At 47.6% G+C, this 17,934-nt stretch overlaps 1 pseudogene; it reads left to right on the plus strand.

The window, feature by feature from the left end:
- Window positions 1-8,677: 8,677 nt before the first annotated feature.
- LOC146799883 (uncharacterized) lies at window positions 8,678-16,754 on the plus strand (annotated as a pseudogene).
- The last annotated feature ends 1,180 nt before the right edge of the window (window positions 16,755-17,934 follow it).

Raw genomic sequence — 17,934 nt, forward strand, 5'->3', positions numbered from 1 at the left:
AGTATAAGATATAAATTATTATTAGTACTATAAATGTAAATGGATGGTATAGTTCTACCATCTTACAATAATTATGAATACATTCAAGTATATAAAATACATGATAAAAAGATGCGTACTCCTAAGATGCCTTCCTAACTAGATGTACCTAAGTGTATCTAGCCTGTGTGTAGGTGTTAATCCAAGAATCCCTCTAGGATTTAGTCAACCCGATTACCTGAAGTGAGAGACTGTGGGACCCTGTCCTGGTCTCGAGTTGGACACCCTGCAAAGGATGTTCTAGACCACTGCGAGCTGGAGTGTCTGAATGCAGGAACCTCAGTGTCTCTGGTCAGTGTGTCGGCCAGGAAGTCTCGGTCTCCTCTGTCTTATCTTAGCAAGATGTGATGTATATATACCCATAGGTCTCCCCAGGGGTCCTACCTTGCTGTGTTACTGTTTCTGCCTAAGGATGACGTTGGGCAGAACCTTTGTACATAGATTTTATACAGGAGATGGTAGTCCTGCTGTGCTTCCAAGAATCCTCATGAGTAATGTATGAGATTTCGAACTAGGGAGAATCCACGTTCTAAATGCAGTGTAGTATCTAGGTAAAAGGTCAGTCCCTGTAAACCATGACAAGTGTAATGTAGGGTAGAATATAGGTGAAGGGTAATGAAGTTCTCAAGGCCTATATTATGGTACCTATATGGAATATAACACAGGTTTCTAAAGGTCCTATGGGAATTAAGAAGGGAAAATGCAACCTTTTTGTTCTTTAACACCCCTTTTTCTCGGCCTCTTCTTGACTAATCACCTCGAAATTTTCCATGCACAAGAAGACTCACTTTTTTTTAAACCTTTTGTGTAGATTTGCCAAACAACGCCAAAGACATAGGCAAGTCAAAAAATGCTTTTCCTACGGAAACATGGTCCTGACTATAACCAAATGCTGGCGACCGCCAGTAGATAATATCTATGTTATCTATTTCTGTTTCTCTCTCTCTCTCTCTCTCTCTCTCTATATATATATATATATATATATATATATGTGTGTATATAGTCGAGAGATATAGATATATATTTTTTTTTTTTTTCACAAAAAAAACAAAGGTTACAGGGACGTTATAGTTAGGTTCAGATTTTACTTGTACAAAACTATAGAAATGTATCAGTTGGGGTTATAATTATCTGAGGAAGAATGATGGTGCCCCCGCCATGCACAGTTGTTTTAGTAATAATTTTATTGCAAATATTGCAGTAATATTATCAATGGTGTCATAGAAGATGTCATGACTGATGTAACATGTGGGGTAATTTGCAGTGTTTGGCGAGTGCATGAGTTGTAGTTACCTTAGGGCACGAGTTATAGTTTCTCCAGGTAAGTATAACTATAACTATAACGGCTGAATTTCTATGGTTTTGTGCGTGTAAAATCTGAACCTAACTGTAATGTACCTGTAATCTTTGTTCTTTTAGTGAATTTCTAAGATTTTTTTAAAGTCAATTTCCTAACTATAACGTCCCTGTAACCTTTGGTTTTTTGCTGTGTATTTCTAGATTTTTTTTAAACTTCAATTAATAATTATTATTTAATTACCTTACATTAATTCAACCCCTGGCATGCACCGCCAAAGGCCATGCGGGCGGGCTGTTGGCTGCAGATCCTGAACTGCGGCCGACCCTCCCGTATGCTCCTAACCTTGCGCACGGCCAAATGGTTGACGGCAGGGCGTGGCAACCAGTCATGGCATTGCTGTTGGCACGTGAATCCATGGTGGATCTGCTTCTCTAGATATACATAAATCTTTTTTCTTTATTATTCTAAAACTACTGAACAGATTTAGACCAAATCATAAAAATCACTCTTTTTGGACCAAGATCAAATTAGTTGTAATTCCATTCAACAGTTCGGGCTGTAGTCCAACAGTAAATGGCATGAGAAAAATGTGTTTTGTTACCCCCACCCCCTTTTTGTCAGCCCTTGCTTGACGGTAAACATCCTTCACAATGACTACGTTACAACGCAGTCCATCACCCCGCATTTTTTACTCCGCAAAATCATTTACAACGCAGGGCTTTACACAGCAATCCATTACAACACATTCCCCATTACAACGCCCCGGTGGAGTTAGAATAGTCAATTGTGTTGTAATAGACAATGCGTTGTAATGGATTGCGTTGTAAAGCCCTGCATTGTAAAAGATTTTGCGGGGTAAAAAATGTGGGGTAATGGCATGCGTTCTAAACGCGTGCAGAGAAAGTGTCATATTCCTGCTTTACGGATCACCCAGAAACTTTCAGGACAGCATCTGAAGTGAGTGGCAAATTGGTTTCCTAAAATTTCATGAAAATTCTTCAATTGATGCCAAAGTTATTAGCAAAACAAAAACTCACTTTCTATGGAAACTTAGCCCTAACTATAACTACCGACTGGCGACCCACAGTAGGTTATATATACTTTTTCGGTTTGTGGTATCTTGGAGTGCATCTGAGCGCCAGAAGTGCACAGAAATTAGCATGGGACTACCTCCACACCTAAATGTCCTTTTTCCCTTCACAAATAATGAAAGGCCAGCACACTGGATTATGCGGTTGCAAAATCTTTTATTTGCGTGCTGCTGTGGAGTACACCCTCAACGTGTTTTGGCTTTACAAAAGCCTTTGACAGCATTGGAATGTATTTATTGTACTGTGGGTCAAGTATTGTGGCACATATGTACTCTTTAGAGGTCATAATCTCTCTTTGCAACCTTGAATTAACAGCAAAGCAAAGGATTAAGCTCTGTACCAATTTATATGCCTCTTTATTTTCAACAGCAAACATTTCCTCCACCGTTTTCAACTTGTCCTGTAGTAGATGCAACAAAGGGATTACTTGGCTCATCGTACTGTCCTCATTGCTGACTTCCTATGTGAAAACCTCAAAAGGAAGTAATATTTGTGTCAGACACTTGACTAGCCCCTATTTTCCCACCTCCATTGTCAAGATTTTCCCAGTTGCATCCACTCCTCTTTGGAGGATATAGTCGGTGATAGGTCTGTACTGCTAAAACAGACATTGCAGCATGTATCATGTCAAGTTCCGATGTGTGGGCACCTCCTGTATGAGGGCTTTAAAAGAGGAGGTACTCTATTAGCACACTGCTTCCGGACTTTAAAAAAATGACTGAAATGAGTGCAGATTGGTTTGGCAAGTGGTCAGTATGTTGCTGATTTTGTCTTCTTTTTTTAGAAAGTCCTGAACAATCAGGTTGATGCAATACGCCAAACAAAGGACCCTGAAATATCCATTATCTGCATTGGCCTTGACTATATTACTGCCGTTGTCCGTTGCAACATATCCAATTCTGAGACCTCTGAGTCCAAGCCATTCAAACACCTTGCAGTTAAACTCTTCCAAGATGTTTACCGCTGTATGTGTTTTTTCCTTGGCAAACATCGCTACTGTTCCATGCCGCCGAATGCCCCAAAAACTTTTTTCAGTGGTGAGACCTGCAGATAGCTGTTGCTTAACCCTCACAAAACAGATCCAGTGTGCAGTAATACGCATGTAATCAGTTGCTTGACAACTAGTCCACGTCTGTCGTCAGGTAGGTATTCTGACCAGCACTCTGCTGTATAGCTTGGCCAGAGAATTGCAGCACATCACGATAGAGTGCTGACCAGAAACTCCGGCAAAATAGTTCTGCCTGGGAACCTTCCATTGTGGGCAGATGGGCGCCCCAAATTCTAAAAATCCCACTACTTTTACAAAAGAGAAAGAGAAGGTACAGGGCTAACATTTTAGCCAGAGTCCTGTTGTACATACATGCCATGGGGTGGTTGTATTCGTAGGGCTCCTCCTGCCTAAATATGCTCATAATAGCTTGGATTTTTTCTTTTGTGGTACCATTGACCTGGGCGACATACAGAGAGAACCAGTAGGTGTTTGACTCAATGTGTGTCTTGCGGGAATCACTGTATACAGTGCTGTCCGCATCTGAGTCTTCTACCATTTGGAAGTTGCTGATGGGGTTGATGCTGGCACACTACAGGGGACAAGGCTGATATCTGTACTGCCATCACCCTCTTCTTCCTCATGATCACTGTGAACTGATCCCTTCTCTCATCACCACCACCAGTAGATATCTTTTCAAGGTGCTCTACCACTGGATTGCCTGATGTTTTCTCATCTGAGATGTTTGGCCTTAAGTACTGTAGTGCGAACCTGGCTTACTGTGATGAACACTCAAGTGGCATTTGGAGTACAGGGTTATCCTCCTGCTTGCTAGTTGTAAAGAAGTCCCAAACTGGGAAGGATAATCCTTTTAGTGTGCCAGCCCAAGTGCCTGAAGAAATGAAGGTAGATGGCTGTGTTTCCCTCTCTGTAGGGCGTACTTTGACTTTGGTTGTGGTGGATGCAGGACTCGGCGGGAGTCTTACAAATATGGAAGCCGACTGTGGTGGTAATGGAACCACATCCCTCTGAGCAGGCTGAATAGGAGTGCTCATTTCGGTGTCCTGTCTGTGCCCGGTCTCCATACTGACAACCCCTGGCTCATCGTCTTCACTGTCACTTTCCATAATTCTAAGGCTTTTAGGAACTTTCCTTTTCCATTGTCTCTTGGGGCAGATCTAAGACTTGTACGGGGTCCAATCCATGTCCAGATCATCAGAAGAGGGGCATGGAGAAGATGGTAGAGTGCCCTTTCTTTTTCTTGCTGGAGACCGCGAAGCCAGTGGTTGAAGAACAACATCTTGCTCAGCAGAAAGCTCAACCTCCTGTTCTGCTCCTACTTCTGGAATAACTGTTGCTGGCTGTGCCTCCTGTTGACTACTTTCTTACAACAATTGGGTACTTTGCAGCTGAGACCAATTCAGTTTGTTGCTATGATTGCAGTGGCTGCATTGCTGAGAGACATGGGTTTGGGCTTAGTCTTACGTTAGGGTGGTGCCGTTGATGGGGGAAACTGCTCTCAGCCTTTTGCCTCTCAGTGGAGGGTGCTGCAGGTAAACCACATTTCATAAAAAAGGAGGAGGGCGGCACATCAGTGGTGGCAATTTATTTTTCCTCTTACTCACGGTCCTATCTTAAAGACCGCTCTCAAAAGGTCTTTCTCCAACCCCATCAATCAGAACCTAAGCCACTGTGGTGCGGAGGACCTCAGGGCTCTGCCTTGAGTCTACTGCTCTTCAACACCTATCTGGTGCCACTTTACACTCTCATTGCATCTTGGGATGTGAAGACAGCCTCCTATGCCGATGATACCCAGTTGGTGTCTTCGTTCAAGGATCACTCCGCCTATTTGTTTAGATTTAAGGGGTTTCTGAAGGACATCTCTATCTGGATGAATAATAACAGCTTAAAACTAAATGCGTACAAGACAGAGGTCTTGTTCTATGAGCAGACGTCCCTTACCTCCGCAGGTCTATGGTGGCCAGCAGAACTGGGATCACCACCATTACTGGTAAACTCGGCTAGGATGTTAGGCATCAAATGAGATGCGGATCTTTCTTTTGCGGCCCAAGTCCATCATATATCCTCCTCATGTTTTGGGAAACTTCTGCACCTATTGCCGGAGGATAGCCACAGGGTCATAGTCCACGCTACTGTGACATCTCAGCTGGACTATGCTAACAGTCTGTACTTGGGGCTGCCTTCTTACCTGATCAATTGACTACACATGGTACAGAATATGGCAGCGAGATTAATATGATGGGTCCTGTTCAGTCATCATATCTCCCCCCACATCAGACAACTTCACTGGCTCCCGGTAGCTCAAAGGATTGACTTCCAGTCCCTGACCCTGGTCTTCTGTGCTTTACATGACAGTGGCCCGGGGTATCTCAGATGCAGGCTCTGCCCCTATCAACAAAATTGCACCCAAGATCCAACTCCCAGCACCTGCTGTGTGTACCTCGATATGGTAAGTCCTGTATGGAAGGCAGGTCCTTCACAGTTAGGACAGCCAGGGTGTGGACCACTCTGCCCTCCCATAAGCGCTTGATTGAGTCAGAACGTGAGTTCAGGAAAACCTTGAAGCCTTGGCTCTGTAGTAAAGGCCCTGTTGGGCTGATCCTCACCTGCATGTACTGTTAAGCGCCGGGACATCTCTGTATGAGGTAGCTGTTGCGCTCTACAAATGTCACTATGAAAATTATTATTAAAATAACAGTGGCAGAGGGGTTCAGGTGGCTATTGTCAGTGGCGTCTCTGAATGCCCACAAGGCATTCGACTCATTATAATGGCCCTTAATGTTCACTATCATGGAGAAAATGGAAATCGGCCCCAAATTCTTGAAACGGTCAAGCTCCTCTACACAAATCCTAGTGCTAGAATGAAAGTAAATGGGATCCTAGCCAAAGAGTTCCCTTTACACAGGGGTACAAGATAAAGTTGCCCCCTGTCGCGGATGCTATTCACCTTGGAAATCGAGGCCTGGCTGAATGAATTAGGATAGACGTGCATATGTGGGACTGACGCTGGTGAGACCCCTGGGAGAATGGGGTATCTTTATACGCTGATGATATTCTGTTATATTTAGTGGTATCAGAGATCTCCCTAGCATGACCTAAAGAGATTTTAACAATATGTGGTAAATACTCCGGTCTAGGTATAAACTGAGAAAATTACCTGATCGTCCCAAAGGGCACTAGAAAACCAAAGGATAATGGTGTTTGAGGACAGTGATGTGTATTTGTTTCGCTTTGTTGCAGTGATCCCCGATGAAGGGTCTTGTGGCCCAAAATGCTTTGGGTCTCAGAGAAGAGGGGATGATAATACACCTGGAATTCATTGAAGTATATTATCATCCTGTTGAGACAAAACATGTTACTGTTATGTTAACAGTGAAGAACGACATGAGAGGAAATCATGATTAAAAGATGAATGATTATGAACTGGCTGCATATAAATTTTGGAATTAAATTTTGGAACTGTAATTTAAAATTGATGGACCTACGGTTCTTAAAGTATTGCATCCTGGGACTGGAGAGTGGTTTCACTTCTAGCGATAGCTGGTACACTTAACTCCTGGGCATGAGCATCTCTCTTCCAATCAAGCTGATGCTTTGGGAGGATCTTGTGTTGCAGCGGCAGGGCAGGGTACTCCTCTTGTGCTTGCACAGTTTGCATCTCCAGGCTTAGAGATTGAGCAGTGGCATTTGAGCGCCTTTGGCCTTCCTCCTTCGGTTGTTGATGTCATACTGGCAGTAAGGCATTTAAAAAAAACTTTCTACAGATCAATATACCAAATTGTTTTCAGTTCATGGCCCAGCATGTTCGTGCTTTGGGCAGCGTTAAGGGCTTCTGGTTGACTTTGTTTTTTAAATCACCTGTTTTGATAAGATTTTTTAACATTGAAGACGGTCTTTCTCATCACCATAATATCTGCTAGACATGTGAGCGAGCTGAGGTCTGTCTGTGAAGCCACTTTATAAAACTTTATTTCCGGATAAGTTGGTGTTGAAGATCCAAGCTTTCTTTCTACCAAAAGTGGTCAGTCCATTTCATGTCGGGCAGGCTATCACCTTTCCAACTTTCTTTGCTCCACCATATCCCTCTAGAGAGGAAGAGAGACTCCATCCACTGGACCCTTGGAGGCCAAAAAGACTTTTTACTGCTGGGACCCCAGAATATCATGTGGAGGATCAGCTGTTTGTGGGGTTTTTTGGAGCAAAGAAGAGAAAGGCATTGCAAAAACGGACCATCTCTTGATTGATGGTTCTCTGCATAAACTTCTGCTACACTCTGACGAAGAAGCAACCCTTAGAAGTCTTATGGGCCCATTCCACCAGGTCCAAAGCTGCTACTAGTGCATTGGCATGTGGCGTGCCTGTCCTGGACAGTTGTAAAGGGGCTGTGTGGGTGTTGGTACACATGATCAGAAAGCACTACTGACTCGGCAGTCAGGTCTTTTCAGAAGGGATATTGTGCCTGCTTAGTCCTGCAAAACGTTTTGGTCTGAGACACTTTACAGACTCACCACCTTGAGATGTACTGCTATGCTATCTATTCACAAATTGAGAAATCTACAGTTAGAAGTATCTTTGAGAAGAACAAGTTACTTTTTCTTTAGTAACAATCTTTCTGGTGAATACTCTATCTAACTGCAGATTCTTCACCAACCCTCCTATTTCCCTGTTCTGTTAATGGGACTCTTTTTTTCCATCTGAAAAAGGTCATATATCTAAAGAGCTGCACACTGCAATGCCACTCACCAGATGGACTCTGTGCCTCAGGGCATGGACAGCCTAGAAAGCAACCGATGTCAGTGCCCATGAGTGGCAGTTACAAGCCTCTCCGCCTAATCACTTCGAGTGGAACGAGGTTGGTGTAGACTTAAACGATGCAACCTACGGGTCCACAGGACTTCTGCTTTAAAGTTTCCAGATCCACTCTGATGCCTGGGGAATATTCACAAGGTGAGGAATATGATGTTAGATAGATAAGAGTGTTCCCCTGGTAAGTAACTTCTTTGTCTCTAGAGTATGTTTATCATACCATTGTGTGATGGTTTGGGCCTGTATATAACTGGTCTCTGTGATATCAGCCAATTTCTGCATCAAATAGTTAATTCCTGGTTGTAAAGTGATAGCAATTGAAGAATTGTACATGGATCCATTTAAAGAACATGTAAAACATTCATTTTATTAGAACACCCAACAGCTTCCTGAAACAGGACCTTTGATATGTAGAATTACTACATTGTTAGTATGTTAATCAACTTTTCTCATATACTTTTTTCACTTTTTGTTAATTTTATAGCACACCAGTCACAGACTGGAAGGATGAAGGACAACAATTTCCAACCAGGCTTACTAGAAAAATACCAAAAAATCCACACAAATGAGAGACTCTTCAGCTGTGCTAAGTGTAAGGAGAAGTTCACAAAGACGGAACTTCTGCAGTCACATCAAAGAATCCATAAAGAGAAGAGACGTCTCCCCTGCAGCAGTTGTGAAAAGAGTTTTACTAAGATGTCAACTCTTTTAAATCATGAAAGATTGCATACAGGAGTGTGGAAGAGCTTTACACAACGGACACATCTTATAGGGCACAAGAGAATACACACTGGAGAGAGGCCATATCACTGCACTGAATGTGAAAAGAGCTTTACTGTAAAGTCAGATCTTCAAAAGCACCTAAGAATACACACGGGAGAGAGGCCCTATTTGTAATGTTAAGGCCAAGATGGGCAAAGCCATTTCTGGTGTTTTTAAATTCGCCTCAAAATTAGGAAGCCGGCGTCTTTGTGATATGTTGCACATTTACCGCCTTAGATGTGTTTCTGTGGCCCTCTATGGATCAGGGGTTTGGGGTCATTGTCGCCATGGAGACCTCCAGGTGGAGGAAAATAGCTTTTTAAAGAGGCTTCTTTGTCTTCCAACTTCAGCCTCCACTGGACTGTCCCACCTTGAGGTTGGGCTGGAATACCTGACTGACCTTACGGGGGTAGGCCCACTAATGACCTGGAGATCGATTTGGGCAAAGGAGGAAACTGGCTTCACTCGGAAAATTATCCAAGACTGCCTCCGTTTGGATAAACATAACCAGATCCCATGGCTTAATTACGTGATCGTATCCTATAGAGAGATATTCGATATGAATGTTTTGGTGGACCCTGCCTGGGCTGTAGATTCCTCAAAAAAGGAGCTAAGGGAGGAGCCTAGCGCGCAACCAAGATGGCCGCGTAGGTGCGAGGCTCCCGAGGACCTCCGCGACCTCCTACGATTATCCTGACATTATCCTGCCCTGGATGAGGGGACTAGGTTGGTGAACCTGAGCTGAGGTGGCACCCGTTTCCCGCTTCCGAATCGGACCTCGGACACCGGAGTGAGCACCGATTGAAGTGTGCGGCCTTCCCCTTTGCCAGACCCCGGATTTGCGCTGTGGGGTGATCCAGTGACAAAGTGAACAACAGCGGCAGGCAGGGCCTGGCGACTCGCGTGCCCCGCACTTTCACTTTCGCTTTCGCACCACCTTGTCGTATTGGCGAGGTTGGGTCGCGGAGCCCTTGGTGTTGGTGTGGTGTGGCCTTGCTGGGAGACCCTGCCTGCCTGCAGGCTGTGATCCACCCCGCTGCCCTGAGGGGGCCCCCCCGGAGCTCGTGTCTGCTTTCCTGCCCTACACGACGTGGCTGGTGCGACTGGGAGACTGGTGGCCATGGCCACGAAACAAGATGGAGACCGGGCAAAGACCAAATCGACCCGGCGCGGCGCCGTCCATCAGGCCAACAGTATGGACCGCTATACCCTCCAGAAGGGATCGCCCGATGGACCGTGCAAGTCCCCTGAGAGCCCTCCTGATGCCCCAGACCTGCCCGCAGATTTGACTCTGCGAGATGTTATGGGCGCCATTGCCGAGATGAAGGCCTCGGTGGGCCAGCGGTTTGATACACTGGCGCAGAAGATTGACTCGGTCCTCGTGGATGTTGGCCTGGTGAGGGCCGATCTTTCCAAAACCAATGACCGAGTAGAGTCTTTGGCCCACACCGCATCGGGCCTAACGACAGATGTGGCGGCCTTGCAAACAGAGGTGCGCCGGCTTAGTCGGGCGACTGCGCTACTGGATCGACGCCTGGAGGACTCCGAGAGTCGGGCACGGAGGAACAACAACCGCATTATCGGGGTGCCCGAGGGACGCGAGGAGGCGGCGGCGGATCTTTTTGTGGAGGACCTGATTGCTACCCATCTCCAGCCACGGGGGCTGAGCAAATTCTTCGCTGTGGAGAGGGCTCACAGGGTTCCCGGGGGAAGGCCGAATGTCGGAGCCCCTCCGAGACCTCTCATCGCCCGGATTTTCAATTTTCGGGATAGAGACGCTATCCTGCAAACCTCCAGATTGCATGGACCGGTCAAGCTTGACAATATGGAGGTTAATTTCTATCCTGATTTCACCCCAGCGGTCCAGAAGCAGAGACTGAGCTTCCTAGGTGTCAAACGCCGTCTTCGGGACCTAAACCTCAAATATGCCATGCTTTTCCCGGCCAAGTTGCGTGTGGAGGTGGATGGTCGCACGCATTTCTTTGATCGTCCCGAGGCGGCCGGGGACTGGCTGGATACTCTGCCCGGGGATCGTGATCGGGGGGCGGGGGGGGGGGGCGGCGGGGGGAGACGGCACGCTGGATCAGGACTGAGGGTCTAATAATGGGCCTCACTCTGGACGAAAATGATGCCACTTTTCATTCTGCGTCAGTTTTTTGTAAGTTCCCCTCCTATGGAGGTTGTGTTGGGTCTCTTGGGGGTTCTCCCTTCTCCTCTAGGGGGTTTAGTTAGTCTAACTACATATGGGGCGACAGGCACACTGCACGTTGGGGGGGCTGTTTGGGCTCATGCAGGGGTGCAGGGAGGGGGGAGTTCTGTTGGGGTGGGTGGGTAGGGATGGGGTGTTGTTCGTTTTTATCACAAGGCAAACGTATTATTGTGTTGGTTCTACAGTGCTCTCCGGGGTACGAATGATGGCTTTTGTATATGATGGGGGGTAGGGAACTAACTTTGTTATCCTGGAATGTGAATGGACTGGGGGACAGGATCAAACGGGGTGTGGTCCTGCAGTTTTTGAAGCGAATCTCGCCTGATGTAGTCTTTCTGCAGGAGACACACCTCATTGGTAACTCCTTCTGCGCCATGAATCGGCGTGGCTATCGCCTAGTGGCTCACTCGGGCTTTACGTCCGGCTCACGGGGTGTGGGCATCATGGTGAAGAACTCGCTCCCGTTGGAGATTGATGAGGTGCTCCACGATGATAGGGGACGTTATACGGTCTTGGTGGGAAGACTGGAGGGCAAAGTGGTTGTCTTTGTGTCAATATACATCCCACCGGGGCTGCAGTCGACCACCTTTGCGGACCTTGGGCGCCTTCTCCTTGGCCTTCCGGGGGGGCTTTTGGTTGTGGGGGGGGATTTCAATGCGGTGGTATCTGGATCTTTGGATCGTCACCCCCCTAGGGACCTCCCCCGGGCACAGGCGTGGCTACAAGGCCTCTTAGATACATTTGGATTAGTGGACTGCTGGCGTTTAAAACACCCCGCGCAGCTGCAGTATACTTTCCACTCGGGAGCCCATGGTAGTCTCTCACGACTAGACTATGTCCTTGTCCCGGCGGCCTATGTTGGGAGGGTGGGAGAGGTACGCCATTTGCCACGGGGTATTTCGGACCACTCCCCGCTCCTACTGCACTTTGATGTCTTTCCGAGGGGTGAGGGTAGGGTGGCCCCAATCAATCCTTGGTACCTGCGCGACCCCTCCATTCGCGCTGCATTGATTAAATCCCTTCAGCGATATTTTGATGAGAATGTGGGGTCTGTGCCTTCGGCCATACCGCTATGGGAGGCCTTTAAGACAGTACTCCGAGGGGAGGCCCTGTCCCTTATTTCCCATGCCCGGAGGCGCGAGCGGGAGGAGGTGACCCGGATGGAGGCTGAAATAGCCGAGTTGGAGGGGAATTTAGAAGGTGGGGTGACGGATGCTGCATTACATGTCCTCCAACTCAAGCAGGCGGCCTACAGGGCCCTCGTCACGGAGGCGGCCAGGGGCCTCAGTAGAGAGCAACAGGGGCGTCTGTATGATGTGGGTGATAAGGCTGGTAAACTTATAGCGTGGTTGGACAAAAAAGAGAGAGCGAATCGTGTGGTCCCGCTGATTGAGAAAACGGATGGTGTTTGTGTGACTGAGCCAGAAGAAATTGTCTCCTGCTTCGCGGATTATTTCCATGGGGTGTATTCCCCGGTGTCTCCCTGCTCGGAAGAGGATTCCCTTGCCCTGCTCAGTGATATCGCGCTGCCCTCCCTTTCCGGGTAGGACAGAGTGTCGTTGGACGCCGCTCCCACCTCCGACGAGATCGCCCTTGCCATACGCTCGGTCGCTTCCGGCAAGGCCATGGGTCCGAATGGTCTCCCTATCGAGTTGTATAAGTTACGACCGGATACGCTGGCACCCCACCTCCGGGCTATGTTCCTGGCGGCACACTCGGTGGGCTCCCTCCCGCCGGACCAGCGTCTGGCTACAATCGTGGTGATCCACAAGGAGGGGAGGCCTCGGGACCGGGTTACATCCTATCGGCCCATTTCGCTGCTGAATGCGGAGCCCAAGATTCTCGCTAAGGTACTGGCCAATCGGCTGGTCGGCGTGGTGGGCGATTTTGTTCATCAGGACCAGTCTTATTCCTCATCGCAACACAGCCCTTAATCTGCGGCGTTTGCACGGTGTGCTCGCACGTGCCCCGTTTATACGGGAGCCGGCCATTTTGGCGTCCTTAGACGCCACCATGGCGTTTGACACGCTTGAATGGCCATATATCTGGGCGATGCTTGCGAAGTTTGGATTTGGCCCAGGGTTCATCAGTTGGGTCAAATTGCTATATTCGGGCCCATTGGCGCAGGTGGTGGTGAACGGAAGAGTATCGGCTCCGTTCGAGCTGGGCCGGGGCACTCGACAGGGCTGCCCCTTATCGCCGCTCCTCTTTGCACTTGCCTTGGAGCCCCTGGCTGAGTGGCTGCGGTGGGAGCCTTCCATCCGTGGTCTCCGCTGGACCCCAGAGTATGAGGACCGCGTATCCCTATACGCTGATGACATCCTCTTGTACCTAGCTTCCCCACGTAAATCACTCATAGTACTAGTTGACGTTCTGCATTCATTCGGTCGTAACTCCGGTCTGGTCATCAACTGGGCTAAATCGTGTGTGTATGTTCTCTCTGGGGAGGCTCCTATCCTCCCGCGGGGCTGTCCGATCCAGGTCGCCCCGCAGGGATTTAGGTACCTGGGTGTCTTCATTACTCTGGACCCGGAGGCTCGGTATGATCGGAACTTGCTTCCCCCCCTCCAGCGTCTGAAAGAGGATGTCGCGCGCTGGCGGCGTTTGCCGCTTTCGCCGCTCGGCCGGGCGGCATTGTTTAAAATGATGTCGTTGCCGCGTTTCCTATACGCGTTGCAGAACACGATGGATCTCGTCCCAGCGCGCTACTTCCGCGAAGTGGAGAGTTTGCAGCGCCGCCTGTTCTGGGACGGGAGGCCACGTATTGCCCTGGCTAAGCTGACGCTCCCCTGGTATGATGGGGGGATTGCCCTCCCGGATATTAAACGGTATTATTGGGCCTCCCAGCTAGCTGCAATTAATCAGGGCCTATATGGGCCAGCCTTAAACCCGGCGTTTGAAATGTATAGGATGCTACTTCCAGGTGGTGACTATAATCGAGCGCTCTACTCTAGCGCGCCCGACGCTCGCCTGACGGGCCCCACGCGTGTCATGGTGCGAGTGTGGCACGCGGCCAATGCTGCAATGGGGTGGAAGGACCGTTTGACCCGGGCGTCACCACTATACGCATCTGAGCGGTTGGGCTCCTTGTGGACCTCGAAGGGCTTTGAGAAGTGGGATTTAATAGGCATCAGCAGAGTGGGGGATCTCTGGACGAGGGGAGGATTTAAAACGTTCGAGATGCTGCAGACGGAATTTAAGTTGCAGGGCAGCGAGTACTTTCGGTACTTGCAGGTCCGGCATGCGCTGGGCTCCGTCTTTCCGGATGTTGCCTCCATCCCGGAGTGCTCCCCCCTGGAGGATAGAGTGCTGGATGGACACGTCCCTGACAGCACGATCTCACTGATCTACAAAAAACTGATCAACGATCGCTCAGACTTGCTGACTGCCCTTCGTGAGGCTTGGGTAGCCGATGGGCTGGAGCTGGACGACGAGGACTGGATTTCCGCGGTGGCCTCCCCGAAAGAGGTGGCCATACCGGCTCGCCTTCGTTTCGTCCAGCTCAAGATACTCCACAGGGTCTATATGACGGGGCCAAAGCTCCTGCGTATGGGCTATGCTGAGGACGGTTTGTGTAAGCGTGGGTGTGGTGCGCTGGGGACTTTTCTGCATATCCTTTGGGAGTGCCCGCAAGTGGAGGGGTTCTGGCGAGGTGTGCATGAGGTGCTGCGAGTGGTCACGCATGTGGCGCTGTTGCCCGAAGCGAGGAGATGCCTGTTGAATGTGTTGGAGCCTACCGATTACTCGGTGCCGCAGACGTGGTGGGTGACTCTGGGGTATATGGTGGCCAAGCGTGATATTGCCCAGCTGTGGGGATCCCAGAGCCCCCCGACTGTCTCGGCCTGGAAGGAACATATGGATTGGTGCATGTTTCGGGAAAAGGTGGTGTATGTGGTGAGAGGTAAGCCTGCGACATGGGTGAAAGTGTGGGGCCCCTGGAACGCCTACCGCGGGGGAATCTGTGCTCCACCCCTATTGCCTGATCCGTCGCCGGCCCCGTCCCCTTAGCCAACTCATCCCCCCGGTACCTGGGCATTGGGTGTCCCCAATCCTAGTTCTGATCTCTCCCCCCCCTCTTGAGATTCCTATGGATGGCTAGAATCCCCCCTCTAGGGGAGCACGTGTTGCTATTCCGATTGAGGATTGCCTTGTGGGTTTGTTTGTGTTTGTTGTGCTTTAAATTTAAAATGGAACCGTATACTGGGGTCTGAATAGTGTGGCACGCAACGATGTTATCTCCTGTAAATGCTCGGCCGCAGCACCATGTGTTTTATAAATGTATACCGTATGCTCCTTTTATTGCTAGCGGCCGGCCGGAAGGTTGTAGGCCCATACTTGTATAATTTTTTGAGTCTTGTAATAAACGGTTTCAAAAAAAAAAAAAAAAAAAGGAGCTAAAACTTACTTACTTGGGGATTAAATCCAAAGTGCATAGAGACATAACCCGCCCGATGGCTACTCACCAATTTCACTACTCCCTTAACCACGCAAGTTTAGGTTTCGCCAAGTACCTAAAAGTGGTCACCAAACAATCTCATCAGTTTGTCCTCACCAGACTACGTCTAGGTATTGCCCACATTTTAGTGGCCTTTCCGTTGATTAATAATTACACGGCAATGCCCTGTCCCTGTGATGGGACTTCGAAGCAGAGCACCAAACACTTTTTGCTTCTTTGCCCTCTGTATTTATATCTCCGAATTGCCTACCTCAAACCACTTTTTAAAAAATATTCAGTGTCTAATGTCAGATCTGCGATGAGCCTTCTTTTTGCACTCGACGAACCGGATGTATGCTTTTTTACAGCGACCTTTATTTTGCAATCTGTGTCCGTCAGGAAAAGTATGATCTACTGAAATTACATGTGAAATGATACTCGTAGATGTTGTCCATCTGGCTCACCCCCCCTTCCTGCCCCATTTTTCTTATTGTTAACCGAATGTATTGTTATTTTGTCATTTTATGTATTGTATTGTATTACTGATGCCATGTGCTTTTATGACTGTTTTTAAACAATCGAATAAAGTTTTGAAATGAATGAGAGGCCCTATCATTGCACGGATTGTGAGATCACCTTTACCCGAAAGCAAAATCTTCTACTACAGCAAAGCACACATTCAGGAGTAAGGCCCTTTCACTGCACAGAGTGTGAGAAAAGCTTTACTCAAAATGCAAGTCTTACAACGCATCAGAGAATCCATGCAGGAGTAAGGCCCTTTCACTGCACAGAGTGTGAGGAAAGCTTTACTCAAAAGGCAAGTCTTACAACGCATCAGAGAATCCATGCAGGAGTAAGACCTTTTCACTGTGCTGTGTGTGAAAAGAGCTTTACTCGTATAAGACACCAGAGAATCCATAGTGGGGTAAAAACCTGTTAACTGCACCGACTGCAAGAAAAGGTTTACTCAAAAGTTATGTCTGCAGTGGCATCAAAGAATAGTGCGAGGCAAAATGTACTCAGAGAAAAGGTTTTGGAGAGAGCCCGAATATCCAAAGGGGAGCGAGGCCCCTACTCTGCACCCAAATGTGAGAAGATATTAATTCAGATCTCACCTTCGCTAGCATTCGACAATTCAGACTGTGCAAGGCTACTTCTATATAGTGAGTTTCAGTAGTGCCCTATTGTGAAGGCTGATCTTCAACATCACTAATGTATTGAGACAAGAATTGGGAACAACTCTATTGCTACATTTCGGCTCGCACTGGAGCATACAGGGCAGTGAAGTGTTCCGGAACCAAGTGTGAAGCTTTGACATGTGACAGAGTTTTAACAAAAAGAGCATAGTTAATGAATAATTATGGATCAAAAAATAAACTATAAAGCATCTCTGAACCAGTAGATGTTATTGTTCAGGCAGGAAGATGCACATATGTATTTTGTACACCTGTATCATGCTACCAAATGGGTTTAAGATTCTTGTAAAATATTATTATATTTGGATTTTTTGTCTTCAAGTCCATCTTTGTTAAATTCTAATAGTAAATATCGTACACAAGGTGGTGTGGACCACAGCCACATCTCTATGCAACAGTAAAGACCTGATACAAACACACCACAAAAGCTCACTTCTGGCTGAAAGGGAACCCCTCATCAACATGATTATGTATCATTTTTAAGTATCAGATGCTATCCTGTCCTCAACTCTGCCATTGAAATCCATTGATCCATCTGCCATTCCCCCAGAAGGGCTATGGCCTGCCCCACTTTCAAAGCATTTGTTGTTAGTGATGCTTACCATAACAGAAAGTAATATCGCTTTTGATCCAAGGTCTAAGAAAGGATTCCTTACTCATTCCAGTTTTTTCTCAGCTTTTCTCAGTGTGTATATCAAAGAAAATTAGGATGCGAGAACCACTGAACAGGACACTTTCATTTTTTAAACTTTATTCAGAAACAAATCCTGGACCAACTCATTGTTGAGCCGTAAATTAATTGTGTAGCCAAACTACCTCTTTGGTTCTCTTCCTGGTCATCCACTGTATCAATTTGGATGCCTTTCATCACACAGTAATATTGTTCACTCAACCATGCTCTCAAACTATCTCTTGATGTTCAATCCCTCATGGTCTAATGGAACTCCAGTTACTCTGAGGTAGTCTAATATAATTCTCTACCCGCTCTGTGCAGATGCCCAGTATTCCACAGCGCACAACTTCACCATGTCTCACCTTGGTGGCCAAACTCAGGCACCAAATCTTCTGCTGCCAAACATCACAGTCC

This window comes from Triturus cristatus, chromosome 8, assembly GCF_964204655.1.
Source record: "Triturus cristatus chromosome 8, aTriCri1.1, whole genome shotgun sequence".
NCBI lineage: Eukaryota > Metazoa > Chordata > Amphibia > Caudata > Salamandridae > Triturus > Triturus cristatus.